At 40.0% G+C, this 21166-nt stretch overlaps 1 protein-coding gene across 5 annotated transcripts in view; it reads right to left on the bottom strand.

The window, feature by feature from the left end:
- The window catches only part of zic4 (zic family member 4), a 110169-nt gene that overhangs the window by 13152 nt on the left and 75851 nt on the right, over nt 1–21166 (bottom strand). For all 5 annotated transcript variants that reach the window (XM_077553907.1, XM_077553908.1, XM_077553905.1 and 2 more), the window contains one exon: nt 5145–5242. The gene's annotated coding sequence lies outside the window, so the exon portion shown is untranslated. The remainder of the gene's footprint in view (nt 1–5144; nt 5243–21166) is intronic.

Here is a 21166-nt window from a genome sequence, read left to right as displayed (position 1 = left end):
ATCACAAGGGAGGGGGGCCAGGGGGTGGTGGGGGGGGATTGTGAAGAAAAAAATGTGCTCCCTTGCTATATGGACAATAGACGCCACTGAAAAAGAATGTTCTAGTCGTGTACCAAATGTGAATGATCCCCAGTATTACAAGGTCGAGCTTATAGTATTAAATGTGCTTCTTTTTATTTTTATTTTGTATTTTTTTTTGCCATCCTGTATAGCCCACAGTGCAGCATTCTCGTCCCAAAAGGTCCAGTTGGAGTAGCACACTTTTAATCCTTGTTGTTATTTAAATGTCATGTCGACGAAATCGTCTCTAATAGTGAAAAAAAAAAAAAAAGCCTGAACAATTCCGTGTCAACATGTTTATTATGTATACGTGATAAATATACACTAAAAAGTTACCTGTGTTGTCTGAAAGGAAGTATTATTATTATTATTATTATTGTATAACTAGCTCAATTTTCCATATTTATCCGCATGTTTTTAGAAGTGGTCGGTATTTATGGAGAAATGCGCTCGTATGTCAAATTTAGTTTGGATTCAACAGCAAAAAAAATTGTTTGGATACATTTTCGTACTATATTCAACGATTAAAAAAATGCAAATGCTACAAAAAAAAAATGCGTTGGGCTTGATTGAAGGCAGCGACTCATTGCAGACACAAACTTCAAAAGTTCAATTTGATAAACTTGTTTTCTAGCAACGTTTTTTTTTTTAAATAGCAAAAACGAATTCATCGGGGAAAAAAAACATTTTTTTAAAAGACCACGTGACCCAAATTGAAGGTGGAATCGCTTGATTGACTTGAGGGAAACAGCTTGTGCTTGCAACTTTAGTGACAGTCAATAACAAGAACACACACACAGACACACACACACACACACACACACACACCCTTCCTCCCCTTCTTTCTGTTTATCCAAATTAACATCCAACACTTTTGCCCCGCAGTAATGTGCAAATTAAATCGATTAATCACGCCGGTTGTTCCTCTTGTGTATACACACCCCCAAAAAATAAGTTGGCCTTACTTAATTGTTGGGGAATCTCATTTTGCAATCTAATTTATTTCCGTTTGTGGGATCGCGTGGATTTATAGAGGAGGCGGCAGTGGAAGGGGATTGTGGGGGGGGGGGGGGGTGCAGCAGTGCATGAAAAGCATGAAAAGTGAACCCCCCCCTCCCACCTCAAGACCCCCTCTTTTTTTTCCTCATTGTTTGTCTGCAGCTTGCTTGAGCGGCCCATTAGGCAGCCAGAGATCACGTCGTGATCGGCGTGCGTGTGCAAAAGCTTTTGGCAGAAATGCACGGACGCCTTAAAAAAAAAAAAAAAAAGAAAAGAAAAAAAAAGTTGTTGGATTTTTTTTTTTCAAAATAGGCACAACAAAAAAAACTAACAAAAATACACGAGATATGGTGTGTGTGTGGGCACAAAAAAATGAGGAAGTGTGTGTGTGTGTGTGCGCCATCTAGTTTTAAATGTATTGAAATGTATTCATATTTCCCTTTTCATGGACTATTACATCCGGGGAATGACGCGAAAATGACTTTTTCGACTCTATTTAACAATGCTGTCGTCAGGCAGAGGCCATTTCACTCTTCTTTTACACAAACGCCATCACAACACAGCAGATGCCTTAAAGATTATTATTTTATTTTTTGGGGAAAACAACATGTAGAGTATATCGTGCATTGTCTGTTTTTAATATTGTGCTGTCCATATTTGGCCAATTGAGTGGAAACATTTCTCAGTGTGAGGCAACACACTGCAAACAATCACCACAATAATCAACGTCGTCTTCAAACATCACATTGGGGGGGCGCGGGGTGGGGAGGGGCATAAAATAGATTTCAAAATAATAATTATACTCGCGTTAATTTGAATTACATATTTGAAATAGCTCAGTCAAACATATAGGAAAAATGTGTGTTTGTTAATTTGCAGATCATATTCAAACCAGCTAAGCCACAACAATAAATTACATGAAAGCATATTTTTCACAACACTATAAAAAAATAAAGCAATTTAAAAAAAATGTCTTTCGAAAATTAATAATGTTCACGTTTGTCTTAATGTCATGTGCATATTAAATTAGCAACATCTCCAACTATGACTGACGCACTGCTAATTCTTACCACAATAAAAGCAACATAATACAAACTGAGGAATACACCAATATCTCAAAATAGATTTAATTCTCAATTGTTTTGCCATTTCTATTTTTTACATTGCCATTTAAATTTATCTGGCTAATATATATCTAAAAAAAATAGTCATTTCATTGAAAATATGTAGTTAAGACTTGCACAAAGGTGAAATATGTTCCTAATATTTTGAACCTAATTGTCAACCCAAATATTACTTTGCTAATAAAGGACATCATAAAATGATTTAGAATAGAAAATCTATTTAAAAATATCATTTTTGAGAGTGCTATTAGTTTCAAAAGACCCCCCCCCCCTCCCTTATCAGAACTACAATTACCTCTACCAAGGCAGATACATAATGAAGCGGCCTTCTTAAGTCAACAAAAATAGCATATATAGTTAAAAAAAACATATCTCTCTATATTAGTAAGCACGTGGCGACTAGATAATGTCCAAGTCAACAGCACGTTAAAAGTAACGAGCTGCCATCATCCCCCAGCTTGCGGTGGGCCAACACGAGTGACACATGCCAGCCCAGCTATGTTTCCGATGGCGCCTCGTCGCGCGAAACTCGAAATATGCTCATAAACGAGCACTTTAAATGCGCGCGGGAGCGTCTCGTTCGGTTTGCTTGGAACTTTTCTGCGTGCACTTTCATTATTTTTGCGTAAGTCACGGAATGGGAAAAAAAAGAATGCAGTTGATGGAATAAAGTGTTGACTCGTGCGTTAATTTGCGGACGCGCGACACGTGACGCCCTATTTTTTTTTTAAAACAGGCCTAAATGCAGCCCTGGGTGCGTGCGCGCTCGCGCGGAAGAACTCCAAGGAAAAATAGTGCCAATGAAATTCACATGCAAATATGAAATATAAAAGATGCAAAATGCTACTTTTAAGCATTTGCGCTCACGAGACACTCTATTAGGTACACCTGTGATTCTAAACATATTAAACAAAAGTCCATGACAACAAGAGGAACGTGGCTAATATTTCCACCCTGAGCACCCTAAGTAAGAAGTTAACGCAATGTAATTGACGTCATTCACCAGGCACAATGTTAAGTAGTTGACCCAATATGTTTAATTGGCTAATCTGAGATGAAAACATAATAGGGGATGAATAATTTAGCAGTGCTTGTGGTCTGCAGCGTAACACCGAGGTCTTAATATCTGACCAATAAGGTTAACACTTAAGGGTTACTAATTCAACTATGTCGATTATTGGGGCTTTGCAGGTCATTCGATTCAGTTTAAAAATCATTTGCGGTAGGTAAAAAGTACAATTTGAATAGTTTTGATGTGATGTCATATACGTTATGTTGTAAGACTTAATTATTCAACAGTAGTTGTGGTGCACCACACTTATAGAATGTTAGCACCATGTGGCTCACTATATGATTGACGCTTCAACATACAACGGCTATAAGTCAATTATAATGGCATCACACATTTCAAATAGTTTTTCTGTCATGGTGTGAAAAAAAAAAAAAGGTATTCATTATTATTGTGCAGGGTCATCTAATGATTTGTGGCTGATGAATGTGTGTGTGTGTGTGTGTGTGCATGTTTACTTAGAGAGGCGAAACTAATTTGCTGTGTTTAAATAGTAAGCCTAAAAAATATTAGAGAACATGCAGTATTATAAAGTCAATTGATAGACATTCTGCTAAAAAGATCACCATGAGGCGTGTTTTTATTTATTTTCTCCATCTCAACATATGAACTGATTATCCCGTAAACAGGAAGTTGACTACCAAAAACGAATGAGCATTGGGACAATTTCAGTTTAACGCCGGCTTTGTTGACATTATATGATGAACATCCTACTATAAACAACAAAAATAATTCATTTCTACATTTTACGTTTGACATTAAAAAAAAAAAAGGCAGGTTTTTTTTCAATATGCCTAAATGTGTTTAACTCATTCACTGCCATTGACGGCTCCAGACGTCAAAAACGAATTTGAACTATTTCTATTAGTTACACATTTTTTTCCCCCCATTTTTGTTAACAAGAGTATGAAAGCCTAGATTTTTTTTGTACATTTAGAACAGACATACAATTTGTGATTAATCGTGAGTCATGCGATTAATTACGATTAAAAATTGTAATGGCCTGACGCCCCTAATTTTAATAATCTTTTCTTAAAAATAAAAAAATAAAAGATTATAAAAAAAAAAATAAAAATAGAAAGATTATTAAGAATTAAATGAGGGGCATCAGGTGATTAAAAATTGTAATCGTAATTAATTGCATGACTTCACTAGTTAACTCACGATTAATCACAATTTTTTTTATATCTGTTCTAAATGTACAAAAAAAATTCTAGGCTTTCATACTCTTGTTAACAAAAATGGGGGAGAAAAAAATGTGTAACTAATAGAAATAGTTCAAATGAATTTTGGACGTCTATAGCCGTCGATGGCAGTGAATGAGTTAATAAAGTCCTCCCCCGCCCACCCCCCCAAAAATTATGTAAGCACAGGCCTGATTGGGCCATTCATCTGCAGCTTGTGTGTTCGTTATGGTGACACATGGACGGTGAGGTGTGACCCCCGTAGCATCACTTGTGTTGCCTGACACGCTATTAGGACAGCACGGGGAGATTTGTGGAGACCCCGAGTGATGTCGCACACCCCTCAGATTCCCCCCACCGCCCACCCCTCCTTCACCCCAGTCTTTTTTTTTTTTTTTTTGACGTGTTGCTAAATGAGGCCGGTCCAATTAGCTCCCTGCTGCAAGCTGGGGTGTAAAGGGCCGGAAGCCCGAGCAGGGGTCTTGGAACCCGGGGAAGGAAGTGCCTGGCTCAAGGGCCCTCCCATTAAGTACATGTTAAATGACTCGGGGCTTCTCTTTTGAACATTTTTGGGTCCAGGGGGAAAAAAAAAACGCTTCCACGGAGCAGCAAAAAAAAACAAATGGCGAGTGAACATGCGAGACAACATGAGGACGATTTGTCTTTGCAACATTTCGAACCGGAAGCAAAGCATTAGCAGATACTCACAAGATTTGAAGTCCAACTATTGTGTTGATGCATTTCCGTTTCCTGTTCTAAGGCCATTATCGTTTTCCTCTTTATCATGTCAGGACAATCACAAAAATCTGAAAAATAAGCAAAACAGATTTGGTTTAAGTCCAACAAACTGTTAAGAAATTGTAACAATATCAGCATGGCGTAGCAAAAATGTCTGCCACTACCAGAGCGGAGTAGGTCAAATCTCTGAAACAAAGAAATAAATTCCTCGACTCTTCCCAGACGTGAACATGTGACGAGTCGCCACAAAAGACAAAAAAAAAAAAAAAAAGACTTCAATCCTTCAAGAACATCACATTTTCCTCCCATCAAAGCACACCACAAGAACTTGGTGTTCAATATTGTTGTTGTTTTTTTTGTGTGTGACTTCTCTCCTTGTTGCGCAACAGATTCAAATCAGACACTTAATGGTCACTTCATTAGGCGCACACATGCAACACGCACACACATCAAAAGGAAAAGTATGGAGATGACAAATATTAGCTTACAGTCAAATGCGACATCACTGTAAACATTTGATTTCTCATACTGGAGTGTGTTTAGCACAAGTAGTTATGATGTCATTGTTTGGTAAAGGGGGGGGGGGGGGGGTTACTGTAGTGGGATTTGGCAAAGAAAATCCGGTGGTCAGCAAGCAGTGCGCTTGGCACGCACGCGCACACACGTTCGCTTTCGCCAGGTGGAAGTGCAATATGACCACCGAGGGATGCCAGCACGCATGCGTGTGTGTGTGTGTGAGTGCGTGTGTGTCAGTACCCTTTATAGCAAGCAAAGGATATTAACAGGATCCAAAGTAGGAGGGAATATTATCAATTACCAGACTAAAGTAGAACCAAATGAGAAACAAAAAAAAATATTGAATTCAGTCCCTTAAAAGACAATTTTACGCAATATTAGAAGGAATGCAGAGGCTAATAAACGTCCTTATTTAATCACTAATGCAATTAAACACGCCATGCCTGCAATTGACTTGTATTTGTCAACCAATTAAAAGACTTAATAGGGCTGGGTAAACATTTGCGCCAAGTGGTAATGTAAAATATGTGTTTAATATTTAAATTCATTACCTTCTCAAGTCATACAATAAAATATAAATTGAAAATGTACTATTTACTTTTTTGGGGTAACTTTTTACTTACAATTTTTTTTACTTACAATGAGATAAAAAAACAAACATATTTTTTTAATTAACCGGTTTAAAAGGTGGAAAAACTGCTAAATTAATTCAAATGAAAAGAAATCTGATAATTAAGACCTTAACTTGCAATGTGCCAAGGTGGCCTCTATAATATATATATATATATATATTTATATATATATTTTTAATTTGTAATAAAATACATTTTGTCTATTGCTTTTTAAAATATGTGAAATAATTGTTGAGTTAAGTGAAAAATTATCTTGCAGTGCAACAGGCATCAGTGGTCAATAAAAAAATAAAAAAATAAAATAAAAGAGTCATAATTTGTGTTCGTAATGTGTTCCTTCATTAGCTTTTTTATATTAAATAAATAATCAATCATTTAAAAAAAATGGATGATTGTTAACCATGTACAAAGTTTACATACAACGCATCCTATGCAAAAAAAAAAAAAAAGTCCATTGCAAAGTGTGTTATGATTTTGAATGTGGTATAACTCTAAAAATCAAAAAAAAAGAAAAAAAAGTGCACACCTCAAATCCACACGAGCGTCCGTGCAGCTTTTTGATATCAACGCTGGCAGTCGCCATTGATCAAACAGCGCAGCTGTGATCCTTCCAATTTGCTCCAATCAACACTTTGGAAATAAAATGCCAAACATCCCCTTGTACATAATAGGACGTGCATATCCAATTAGGCGGCGCTGCCTGTTGCTCTGATTGATCATAATTGGGCCGAAGCCGCTCGCTCGCTGGCTCTGTCCAGGTGTTTGCTGTTTATTACGCTTGCGCTCGCTCGGATTCAACAACTAATTGTGCGTTTCCCCACCTGCCCGTCTCGTATTTGTGGCCAGAGGCCTCACGTCGCCACAATTGAATACAAATTGAATTCTTAGCGCGCGAGTGGCGCCGATCTGCTTTCAACATGTCAGATAGTTCTCGGTAATCCGCGCGACGTGCGATTCATCGGGATGTGGATTTGCGTCCCGTCAACTTCGCCTTGAAGCGGGGTTCGCACATACCGGCAAACGGGTTTTGGGATTAGCGCTTTTTTGTGTTATGAGTGATTCAGTCCTTCCTAACGTGGTCTGTTCAGGGTCGACAATCATAAATGTTAAACCTGTTCTATACGACCGACTACAGGTACGAATGACTTCAGATTCACCAATGGACAGGTTTAAATCATATCTAGCCGTACTCATTTAATCCCAGCTATCGCCATGATTCTGGTGTCCCCCAAGGCTCTGTCCTCGGCACCCTTTTATTCAATTAGCTCGAGCTGTTGACAGACAAATAATAAAGCAAGAGCAGGTTATTTTCTTGGATGTTAATTATTGTGCTGATTTTTTTACGGTCTGGTTCCGGTTTCCAGTATACTATTTTCAAATGGTAACCACAATGATAAAAATAGACTAAGTGCAATTTCTGGAGAACTTGCGTGGGAAAGCTGAATGCTAATAGCTGAATGCTAAGATTGGAATGCTTATGAAATAAATTGAGAGATCAATTATGAAATTATGACCTCGTGGTTACTGGACAATTCACTTTACCAACTGTGCCACCGAGCAGTATCAGACACTCGGTAATGATGATGAAGTTGGGGAAAATAATTGGGGAAAATAATTGGGGAAAATGAAACAACTGATGCTGCAGATCTGCGTTTATTGATCTCCGAACATAATCGGTTTAGTATTGAAATTGTTGGCTATCGATACAGCAACAGTTTTTCATGGCTAAGTGCGGAGGTTTAAGGTTTGTGTCATGAATTCAACAAAATTCATCTTAACATTTCAAAGAGAGACATTTTTATCTGGCTGAGCTACTACTGTATATAAACCACAGCGCATACGGTGCTGAAAATGGACGGCGGTAGAAGTGATAACACGAAATGCGTCTTATCGTACGTTGGCACAAACACGAGAATAATCTCAACACAAAGTGCATAAAAAAAAACGTCATGGTAGCGTCTGCTCGACATGCTATGTTTGAGATTGTTGCGGACACGGCGCAGCGGCGAGCGGGAAAAAGTATTGGGGTCGGCGGGGGGACGACACGGGATGGAGGGAGATAAGACCGGACGCCCTTCATCTCGCCGGCCGCCGACAGACGTAAGTCAATTTTGCTCTCAGTGGGAGATTTTCTCTGGACCAACTTTTGGCGAAATCCAATCAGCTGCCGGCGGGATGGCCGCGTAGCATGTCACCGGGACACATTTGGTTCGAGACGCATCGTTTCTAATAAATCGCTGCATCGTCAACATGATTAAAAGTACGACATTTTAAAGTATTTGCGAGCAAATGTTTGTTGGAGGGGAGACAACGCGAGTCGAAGACGACTCTCGCTGGAGCGTCTCCGGCGTGGCGGCCTAGCGTGAAATCTCTCCGTCTGCCAGGTGCGAGTTCCCAAATCATTCTTCCCCCAAAACGCCCGTCAACCGACCTGACAGGCACGACGGGCCCCGTTGCATTCTTTTTCTTTTATTCCTTCTTTGATTGGCTTCATTCCATCATTCCTCAATTAGCGTGTGCTAATATCCTCGGGGATATTCAGTGGCTTCTTGACTTGTCAGGTCTCTGGAAGCGCTTGAGATTTTTTGTCCGGATCTTAAGTCACATGGTACGTGTTTTCAAGGTCATCTGGTCCAAGTTGGCCCAGAAGAGGGATGTAAAAAAAAGAGGGTGGGGGGATCCACCTTGAATTTGTGGAGTTGCATCGTTACGCCTGGATGCAACTTCCCTCACATTGGTGGGTCATCATTTGGGCCTCCTTCACATCAGTCCACATCTGGTTTGTTTTTAGTGACAATCCACTTGGAGTATGTCTGCACTCCACCATATGGATGTTGCATGGAGTCGTCGATGGCCCTCAACTGTGGCATGGCAAAACAATCCAAATTTGGTTCCCCAACAAAACAAGACTTTTCGTTTTTTTACTATTCACTTCCCCAAAAAGTTTTAAAGGTACAGGTTTTATCGAATAAAACACTTTTTTGTATACCTATTTATTATTTAGGGCCCAATAGTGGTCCACTAAGTATTTGTCAATAAATGATCATGTATCATTTACAAAAGTGCATTCCTACATTAGAACCAGAAGCAAAAAAAAACAAATCACTTCACACCAAATTACAAGCCCTGACATGATTGTGACAAATCCTCACATAAATGCATGAATAGTCTTTTTTTTTTTGGTTTAGAATTCATATATACATATAATATTCATATTTGTTAGTGAATAAGGGCATCTATTTCTGAATAAAAAGGAGTAATAATACATTGACTCATTCAGTGCCATTGACGGCTATAGACGTCAAAAATGTATTTGATCTATTCCTATTAGTTTAACATTTTTTCCCCACTTTTGTTAATAAAAGTATGAAAACCTCGGAAAAAAATGATCGTACATTTAGAACAGATATAAAATTTGTGATTAATCGTGAGTTAACTTTTGAAGTTATGCGATTAATTACAACTAAAAAAAATTCATCGCCTGACGCCCCTAATTTTTAATAATCAAAAAAAAAAAAAGCATTATTAAAAAAAAATGTCTAGGTTTTCATACTCTTCGTAACAAAAGTGGGGAAAAAATGTTAAACTAATAGAAAGAGTGAAAAATGAATTTTTATTTTTATTTATTTATTTTATTTTTTATTTTATTTTTTCAGGAGAGCTCAGTATTGTTCATTCGATTTGACATCATCATTGCTCTCCTTTTTAAAAAAAATAAATAAATAAAAAATAAATAAAATGTTTTTTTTTGTTTTTTTATATATATATATATATATATACACACATATACACACATATATATATATATATATATATATATATGTGGAAAAAAATGAATTTTTGACGTTTATAGGCGTTAATGGCAGTGAATGAGTTAATAAAATGGTGTTTTTGAAAATCATTACTGCTGACTTTAATATACTGTTATTTTAGCTTGAAAATGCAACTCTCGCATAAGATTCAGTCCATTCTTTTAAAAAAAAAAGTCATAATAGTAGTAGTAGCACAATATTTAGGGTTATATATGGCAGTTATGTTTGATTGTCTTTCGGATTACGAGGGAGTTCTAAGAAAGAAGCTTTTCTGCTTACGTGTGCAGTTTGGGGTGAAGCAAAACATTAAAGTTAAAAATGTAGACGTGTGCGATCTCGTTTAAGATCAAGAGTACAATTGTGTGCTATTCTGCTAACAAACCGCGACAAAACTATTCCTACTCCTTGGCAAAGGTAACGAAGACGCACTATTGGCGAGAGCACCGTCACTCCTTGAATTGAATTCCTCAATTTAGCCAGTAAAGCGCGTTGGACGGCGCGCGCGCACTCGCATATTGAATGCGTGAATGTGGCTGATTGTCGGAGGGCGACGGCGTGACTTGCTAACTAAATAATGCAGTTTAGTGGGATGGCAAGGATGAGCAATGACGCCCGCGGGGGGTCTGGACAAGGAATACGAGCAGTGATGAATCTGCGGCAAGATAACAACAGGCCTAAGCATTTTTCTAAAGGATATTAATACCCTTTATTTTTTTTATCCCCTCCATAAACTCCAGCTGTATGGGATGTTTATGCTGGTGGTTTTGTTTTACCGCCGGGTGTGACAAATGAGTATTGTTACAATACGAAAGATGTGAGGCCTAATAGCTTCTTTGTTTTCTTTTTATTCCTTTTTTTTTTTTTTTTTTTTAAACCTTAATTCTGATATGAGCGTGCTCATTACATTCATTACTTTGATAGCAAAATCTTGGCAATCTGCAGTGTGTAAATTGTAGTGAAACAAATACAATGATTATACAGTAGTACAATAAAATAGAAGCTCGCCTTTCATCTGAAAGCGCTTCAAAAAAAAAAAAATAAATAAGAAAGCCTGGACTAATCAATCTTGTTTGCATCACTGCACCTGCATGTGGCAAAACGGAGCTAGCAGTGTCCAATAGTTGGAGCAGCTGGCAGGTGTGCCCCAAAAAACCTGTTGTCACAGACCACTGTCGCCTCAAAAAGCTCCTTCTTGCGCTGTTATTAATGACAAATTCCTCAGCCGGATTTGCTTGCACGGGAACATAATGGGGTCTTGGTTTGCCTGCGCGCCGCTACGTTTCATGGGAAATGTTTTGATTCGCGCGAAGAAATGTAACAAACTGTGAAAATAAAACCATTTAACATACTGTATATCCACCTGTTGCTAATAATAAGTATACACTGTATAATTGTTGTGACATTTGTGTTTGACGGTGTTCCTTGAGAGTTTCGGTGCTTATTTCGGTCAATTCCATCGACATACAAGCACTGGATTTCACCTAAAATGGCTGCTCCAACCCAAAATGGCGGACTTCCTGTTCAATCTTGAGAATTTTTCCCGCATGCTGTTACGTGGACATCTCCACCCAATCTGTAAAATTGTACATTTTTGGGGAGAATAAACAGCACAACCCTTTTCCTCAGACGCTAAACCAAAACAAAAGGCATGTTTTTTTTGTCACGGTGTCGAGCCCGGCCCGCGTTCGCCGCCGTACGTCGTTGCGTGGGCCACTTGGAGGTAGTTGAGATTGAAAGTGTCGCGGCAAAACATCGTCTAACAGCTCCCCGGAGAGAAGCAGTGATTGCACTTCAAGTCCATGAGGTGATATTATGCTTTAATGTGTTGATTTACTCCTCCAGGGCTTTTTTTTTTCCCCACCCGACATCTGGCGTGCTTTTCATTCTATGAACGTGCCGTCTCGGATGCTCTCCTTTGTCAATACAGCGTTCGCCTGCTATATCGCGCTTATGCTAACCCTAACCTCTACAGTAGAAATCATCCATTTCCAGCGTTGGCACTTACGTGCGGTTGCTAGGCTACGTATTGTGCGGCATCTCAGGTAGCTAGCGCAAGTCCGGCACCGATCCGAAAGCTCCCCGTGGTAAAAAAAAAGTCCCCGCCAGAAACTGGGTTTGATTTGTGGTTGCGAGTGCGCCGAGGGTAGTGGGGACCCGGAGTCAATGGCAGCAAGACAATAGGCCATCACTAATCAGAGACCTCAAGGTTGCCATGAGGTTAATTGTAATGCAGGTGGCGCTAGGGGAGGGGGGCAAATAAGAAACATGGACTCCTTTACTAAATAAAGCTGCCTTGACTGCCTCAGTGGCCATTGTGCTCCAACGCGAAGCCCCGGGGCAAGGATTTGGCCTTCTCCCCCTGCCTGTCTTTACCTTTTAATTTCTTATTATCTGCCGATTCGCTTTTCAGCCTCGGTGGGTTAAAGAAAACCTCTCGCCACGTGTCGAAAGGAAATGTTAATATTGGGCCCGTCCTGGCTGTTGTGATGCATGGCCCGGCCCATTGTGGGCGCTCGGCCCGGCGACTCAATGGCGCATTTCGCATTCACTGGAAGCGGTCCTCCCACAGCATTGTTGTTTGCTTAAAACGACAGAAACAGCAGATCCCCGCCGGCCTTTGTGTCACCCCAAAGACCGTCTTCCAAGTCGAGCCTCGTCACAAATACACAATGGGACGGTGTCTTTACAACGCCGTTTGTTTTAGGGCTTTTGTCGTGGCCTGCTTTTCAGGGTCGCTGGACCGAGATGTATTTATTAGCTAAGAACGCGTGGGTAAGTGGTAGGGGTGTGAATTGCCTAGTACCCTGGCGATTCGATTCGTATCACGATACGAATCAAAAAATTTATTATTGCGATTTTTTAAAACTCAAATTTAGAAAATACTAATCAGTAAACTTCTACATGTTCACTGTAAGATTTGTATGAAAATGTATTTATCTGAAAATTCAGGATTATAACTGAGCCACTGCATTTAGCAAACAGGTTGCAGCCTGTTTCATGTTTGAACAGCACTGAAATAAAATATTAAGGCTTAATGTTCCATTAATATAACATTTTTTCCATGCTTAATGTGTGAATCCTAACCCTAAGTAAGATGTTTTGTTGAATATTCCCATCAAAATTTGATGTTTAAAAATCGATTCGGCCGCATATCGAATCGATTAGAGAATTGCGCGCTGTAATATCGCGATATTTTGCCGAACCGATTTTTTCTAACACCCCTAGAAAGTGGCAAGTCTCGAGGTTCTTCTACAACCGGCAAATACCCGTTTATCGTTAAGGTTCCAAATATCACGATTTCTTGACAATGCTGTGATGAGTTAATTAGCAAGACAATTGCTACTGAATCCCATTTAATCCATTTGATATCACGTCCTCAAAAGTCAGATGCTTGTATTCCTTATCACCGCACAGATCGTCTCGGCTCTCAGCATCCACTTCACCTTTGACTTTGAAAGCGAAACGGGTCAACGGGAGTATAAAGTGAGAAGGGAGGGAGGCGAGGCAGCGTGCAAGCCAAACACGTCGGAGGCTGCCAACCTGCAAATGGTCCTTGTGTTTGTTCAGATGAGGATTGGACGGCGGCCAAAGCGCGGCCACGGCTGATTCGTCCTGCAGGAGCATGTGCGGGCGTCTATGTGTAAAGACGCTGAAGTTTACGTTTGATATATGACAAATGAGATGGTATAGAACAGCGGGGATGCTGCGAGGGAGCGCCGACGGAATGTTAGAGGGTAAGAGGCGGCCATGCGCCTGGCCAAGAGCTTTCGATCATTTTCTGGGGGTTGGACTTCACATTTTATTGTATATTTTATCAGGACTTGATGAGAATAAATCCAGATCCTGTGTGTTGATTTAAATGAGGCTACCAATAAAGTTTTTTTCCCATTTTATGGACTGCTTCTCGTTCCATGTGACCTCGTATAATGGTAGCGACCAGCCCTGCTTTGTGTCCACATTCACATCTGCATATATAGGATCTATTATTCATGAACGGTTCCCATTGCCTGAGCTTATTAAAGACATTTATTGGATTTTTGGGCGTATTTTTTTATTTATTTATTTTTGCTACCGTCTATTTCGCAGCTGCAAAAACAAGACAAATAAAACTAGCATGTTACCAAATTTCATTGAGCTTTTTCCCATAGATAGCTTCAAAGGTTTTTTGGAAATCTTTGCCGGTTGAGGTAACAAACCCCCCAAAAAAGAAGCTATTTTCTATTAGCAGAATTGCTAGCAAATACAAAGTAAGTAGAGCCGATTTTAACAGTCGATAAAGCCCTAATTGTTATTATTCTCCAATTACATGAACACAAAAGCTATTGACCGACGACTGGAGCGTTACACTTGTCTGCTGTGATCACTCGCAAGTGTCGCAAATGCTAATTAGCCTCAAAGCAGCCGCCGTTTTTTTTCCCCGTTACGTCTCGCATGCAAAATCATTCATTTCGGCTTTATTTTTTAATCCAACAGTTCCAAACTTGCACCATCCAAATAGTATTAACCGGGTGATTAGGGCGTACGCGCTTTCATATACACACACACCTTTCATCTCGCACCCGCTTCAACGTGACCAGCACCTTGGCCTGACAAAAGCAGATAAAAAAAATGGTCTTATCGAGACTCTGGGCTGATATTTACCACGTTCATCCGGATATGTGACATTGAGAGGGACAAGCAGAACCAGCGGGGCGATTAAGGCCCCATTATCACCTGCGCCTCGCAGACATGCGTGACTCCGGCGCGCATCCGCATGGGCAGGAAATCTGTCGAGCCGACTGACTTTGAAATCAACCTCTTATGAGGAGTTGCAGCGCCAAGCACTTTGAAAAGCGAGATGGTGTCTACCTTGCGGCAGATGTGTTGTCACGTTGCCTCTCTCGAGGGAGGGGGGGGGGGGGGATGCCGGTCCACGGCGGCCGTCAATGTGCGAAGGTGCGTGCAATTTGGAAGGTTGTTTCATCTTGCTAAGCTGGGAAATTAACATCGTCATCCTGATCTCAAGGCCTTCGAAACAAAACTCAAATATGAACCGTGAATGCTTTTTTAAAAAAAAAAATAATCTAAATTTGTCTTGATTACAACATACTTATACGGGGGCTACACAATGTCAGCTAATTCACTCATTCACTCCCGGCCATTTTCACTGACGCAACTCCCTTCGCTCACGGCTGTTGTACTGGATTTTGACTGATTTTGCAAGGCCCACCGAATATTGTTTTCTATTGCTATAAAAACATAAAACCTACCAAAAGACAGATTAGAGTCTCTTCTTTCATCAGAAAAAAAGTACATTTCTATTTGTTTCCGTGTTGCAGCAATTAGAATTAGAATATAGCTAAGTTTCATCATTATTCACAAATCTGTTTAAAACTGTGGGGGAAAGAGCTTTTTTTCAACATGGCCCTGGTTGATCTCTTATACTCTGCTGCCACCTGCTGGCCGTTTTTGTAATAACCACCATTGCTTCAAGCATTCTCTTCAGGATATAGGCCGCATCAAAGCCTTCTGTATGCTCTAGTATAAAAAAATAAAAGTGTATTGGGATCATGGTAATATTTAAAATAGAACGTATTTATATGTTTTTGGGAGCAAATGTGTTGCTTTTATATTAAGATATTAAATTCATATTTAACACAACTGAGAGTTGCATTTTCAAAAAATGAAAGGCCCACCTCTGACTTGCAGTATGCCTGTGTTCAGTTAGCTTACTTAGCACAGTTCTCTTGGCTAGCCAACCCGCTGTCCACTTTTTTTGCACCATGGACCACATAAGGGCATTTTCTGGATAATCGAAAGCTACGGTGCACTGACACAGAAATAAAATGGTGGAAACCGTGCAGCTCTCCTGCAACACGTTTGGCCAAAATTACCGCAAAAGTACCATTAGCTAGTCAAGCTAGCCGACGCAACGGTTGACGATAGGCTGTGAGGGCCAACTTCAAAATCAAAGCGAAACAAGCAATACTGTACATGGATAGCAAGGCGATTGTTGTGGCGTCAGACTTGACTTTGAATTGACGCTTGCCTGTTTCTATCCTTTAGTGCAAAAAACAAAAAAAAAAGCCCAGAGACAGACTTTGAGCCGGAGCACAATATTCCATTTCCATTCCCGTTAAAAACAATTGTGTGACCATAAAGACACGTCAAACCTCTGTACTGTATCTGAGGACCCATTCTACCAGTAGTAGTGTGACAAGTCTTAAAAAAAAAAGAAAAAGTGATTACTCCAAAGTGCCATCGCTTGTCTCCGGTGTAGCACCTGACTGGGAGGTGTAGACCTTCTTAGGCTGGTGTGAAATCCTTTTAAGGCTCACTGATGGAGAATGTGACATCCAGCTTCTCCCCATCTCCATTACATACTCTATATGTGGCACGGCATCTTTTACGGTAGCGAAAGGCTTTAAAGCACACCATCTTGATTTTGGAGATGTTCCCGCTCACTTTTAGAAACGGATTCCGTTGTTAAATGTCAGCATGTTTGCGGATAATGCCGAGCTTCATCGTGCCGTCTCCGCGCACGGCAATAAATATCCGCCATTGTTACGTGTACATTATAAGTAGTTCTGCATTTACATTGAATCCAATTTCCCTAGGAATGTACCAAAGGGCCTTTGAATGCTTTTTATTTGTACATTTGTTTTACATATGTTATTGCATACTGCTCCAGGGTTGATCCCATAGTAGAGCCAATTGAGCTCCCAGTTAATGGTATTCATGGGCCGCGCTGTGCCTTTAAGCTTGAACGTACTGTAAATCTCCCACCATCCACTTCCTTGTTCACTAGAAATGAAAGACATTTCACACTACCTCATCATGTGAATGCTTAACTCTTTGACTGCCAAAAACGTTAAATAACGTTTAGTAAAATCCTATGGAGGAGTGCCAAAGACGTTAAAAGACGTTTTTTTCAAAAACAGGTGAAACTAACCATTTTCTATTGTTGATTACTGAAAAACGGAATAAGGTAGAAACAAACTTTTTTTTCTGATGAAAGATGAGAGTCCAATCTTTCATTTGGTAGTATGTGTGTTTCCATAGTCCAAACACATCATTTTCTGTGGACCTTGAAAGATCAGTCAAAAATGCTTAAATCGGCAGGCACCCACGGCATCCCTTTTCTGAAAACGTCTGGCAGTCAAAGAGTTAAAAGTGAGCAACAATATACACTCTAAACTGAGCACATTTTTTGAAGTTGAATTTATGTATTTTTCCTTGATATTTTAAAATAATTGATTTTCCAGAAATATATGTACATTCATCGATATTGGACTCAATTGAATCGAATTAAATCAAATCCATATTGAACTATTGTGACTCGAAATTAAATCGACTCACCAAATTTGTATTGGTGACTGTAGCTCTCCTTTCCCACATGTGAGGGCATATAATACGATATGACGGCCAAAGACGAGCTCCGCAAGGAATCTGCCACGTCGCAAGATTGCAGTAGGTGAAGCGCAACATAGCGTGGGAACACCGCGTCCACACCCAAAAAAATGGTCTCACTCGAACCTTGCGGTGTAAATCCGACCCTAGCGAAAGCCGTGCATACGTTTGCGGATGCTCATCGGCCATAAAGACACTCGAGCGTGTTTCTCCTTTCTTTTGTTTTCTTGTCAGCCTCCATGTCATGATCGGGAGGCGTTTTTCGAAAGGACGTGCACACTTGAGTCACAGGCGGACATTTCACAAAAGACAATAACCTCAAGTCGCAGCCCAAAAGCTCGTGTAATTAGTCTTGCACTATAAATCAAGTGCTGTGATTCTATTTCGCCATGCCCTAATTGAAAAGTACTTTTTTTTTTCTTCTTCTTTTTTAATAGACTGCACGGGACAGTGATAGATGTCGAATCGGGCACAAACAGTTTGAACCACTCAGGCTGTGATTGATCAGCCCCCTCTGGGATGTCGGGTGGATCTTTCCCCCCCTTCAGCCCGCAAGATAAAAGCCTTAACGACTCCCCGGTCTTGTTGTACGTCCCGATTGTGTGCGCTTGTCAGAGTTATTATGTGGCGCTGTTTGACCTTGAAGTTTCTGTGTGCATTCGGGGCCGAGATGTCTCAGGGAGTTCTCTTTTAAGTGCCAAAACGCACCTTTTTATGTGCCATTGACGCCGCTGTACACACACACGACAAACGCCCCGCCGAGGCGGCCATTTGCATGAAAATTTAGGTGATTTATGACTCAATTCTATTGCCTTTGCTATAATCGGCCAGCACATTTTTGCATGGGGCTTCGTAGTGGCCGTAGTGATGCCACAGTACAGTTCTTGTAAGCAGACTTCAAAGAGTGTTTGGTTCACACACACCCTGACAAAAAAAAAAAAAACAAATCCAAAAGGTGGACCAGCTGGCTTGTTTTGTTCTGCATTTTTGTTTTTCCCCTTTTCTTTCCCGCTCCGCGTCGTCAACACTTCCAATCTTTCTTTTCCCGGAGCATTTGCGCGGAAGATTTACACGTTGTGTTGTGCGGTAAAAACAAGAGAACCCGAGCCACGCCGGGGATTCAGGTTTGAAGTGTGGTATTTCAACAGGGTCGGCGCTGATTGTACTGGCGGCGGCGATGGATGTGGCTTTTTAGAAGAAGAGCCGGATCGGAGGGGATCACTCGGCATCTGGCCCGACACTCTTGTGTCACCGTGACCCCCCCCGGTGGGGGAAGCAGCGAGGGCCCCAGCAGGGGGGCCCCGCTGAAAGGCAACATAAATTTCAGAGGGGGAATCAATAGACTGTGAGAATTGGAGGAGATGCATTGGTTTGGACTCTCTGACTGTGACCCTGATACTTCGCTATATACTGCAGACAACAAGAGGGAAAACAACAAACCAACACTGGTAATAACCTGAAAAAGCCACTATTTTTATTAGGGCTGGGTTTTAAAAATCGAATAATCGATATCGAATCAATTTTTCTTTTCGAGCATGATATAAATTCATTAAACCATGAATCAATTATTTTAATACCACTTCCCCCCCCATAAATTAAACAACAAAATAGAATTTTAACAGACATTTTTTTTGTGTCTTCCTGTTTTCTTAAAATTTACTGTTTACGTGAATTTTAAAGAATTTTCTTATATTTATGAAAGACCTGACTTATTGCACTTTGACAATTCTTTTTAATTTATATTTAATGTTTGTGGAGTTTTTATCATGTCTTTGTTTAAGAAAAATCTATAATAATTAATAATGTTTAATATAATTAATCAATATCGATTGAGGAAATTTGAATCGATACCAAGCCCTAATTTTTATGGGTATTAATTATATAGTTCTAACTGATGGAATGATCATTACATTTGTCCATTGTCTGAAATTGGTTGTTGATTCATTGTAACTAAATGGATTGCAACAATTCAAGATGGGCATAACAATCCATGAGTCAATTAGTTGAACGCTACTTGTTGCTGGAATAGATTATTCAAACCTCAAACATCACAGTCAGAACAGTATTTTCAATTTTTTCCCAAATATTTTTTTAAGGAAATAATAGGATTTAAAATGAAGTAAAGCTATTTGTTCTCTTTGGTTAATTAATTTGAGGTTCAATATTTTTGGAAGTGAAGCACAGACGTGTGTATGTACACAATCGTCTATTTACATGGAACGGTAGTTTGTGTTCATATTATTGAAAATAGTCAACTCATCGTTAATTCTTGGAAGCATAACCAAATGGTCGTCCCTACAACCGACCACTGATAGTAAACACATGTGGAGTACCCGACCACAGACACCCTAGAGGCCAAACAAAGCACTACAATTCACCTACTGTTAAAACTGTATGACAATTTTGCTTTGGCTAGATCAGGAAAAAGTGGCACGTTATCTCCAACGGAATTTCTTTACAAAAATACTACTAAACACTATTGTTTAAAAAAATAATAATACCGGTACATAATGTACATTTAAACTCAGTTGTACACTTACATTTGTAACGGCAATGGGGATTTTACTCTTTCACAAAATAAAAAATAATTAAAAAGTGATTCCAGTTGAATGCACCAAATTCTCAAATGCTCTTCGAACATACAGCGCTGTCAAATAGCGACTGACTACTAGTGGCTGAAATGACAGTCATGTTAGATGGGGGATGAGCGGACGTATTCTCCCACAAGATGTATAAATAGCCGCAGCCACTGTGCTGCTCGTGTCAAAGTTAGGACACTCAGCAGGGAGCAAACTTCAAAGTGAGCAAGAAAATTCTCCAAAACAACTGCTGCAAATTTCAAATCAGCATTCCCTCTCAAAGCTGTGTAACCTTTAACCTGTAGTCCAGCCTACACTTGAGCAGCAAGAAATGCCAATTTCTTAATACGCGTCACCAAAAGAGGGACGTTGAAATGAATTGGCAACAAGATGGAAATGCAAAAATAAAGAAATAAATTGCTTTAAGATTCAAAATGGCCTGAAAACATCTGCTCACATTTACACGGGATTATTTTCATTATGAAACGACTGTCGGCTGTAGTTAAACTCATTTGTGTTTGTGAACGGCAGATGCACATGAATAAATATTTCATATGCAGAAGTGAATGTGAAGAAACAGTCAGTAGCAATGTACACGAATGGAATTTTTCACACCGGGACCCCCAAAAAATCAAAGAATGTCTCCACGTGTCTTCACGTTGCAATATTGGAAATGTGATGACATCACAACAGAGGTTGCAAAGGTGGCGGGGGAAGGGGTTGGGGGTTCATTCTTGGATTATGAATGCAGTTTGTTGTTACAACTGAAATCACATTCCAACACATGGAAAGTGCAATGTCCCTCCCCAAAGCCCCCGCAAGCCAAGCGCCCACCCCAAACATCAAAGTAGTGCCCCCTGCTGAACATTATACAAGACTGTCCCCGCCGCCGTCCACTTCTTTCTAATCCGATTTCAGGCGTGAGCTTTACGAAGGAAAATCTCGGCTGGAGATTCCCGGCCATTTTTATTTTTATTTTTTTTAACGGCTGCTTTTTCAGGTGGGAGGCAAAAAGTTGAGCGGGAGGACACGGGACGATGGCGCACGGTTCTATCGACGGCACA

Source organism: Vanacampus margaritifer, chromosome 20 (genome assembly GCF_051991255.1).
Source record: "Vanacampus margaritifer isolate UIUO_Vmar chromosome 20, RoL_Vmar_1.0, whole genome shotgun sequence".
NCBI classification, from domain to species: Eukaryota; Metazoa; Chordata; class Actinopteri; order Syngnathiformes; family Syngnathidae; genus Vanacampus; species Vanacampus margaritifer.
This window is presented reverse-complemented; position numbering and strand designations above follow the sequence as displayed.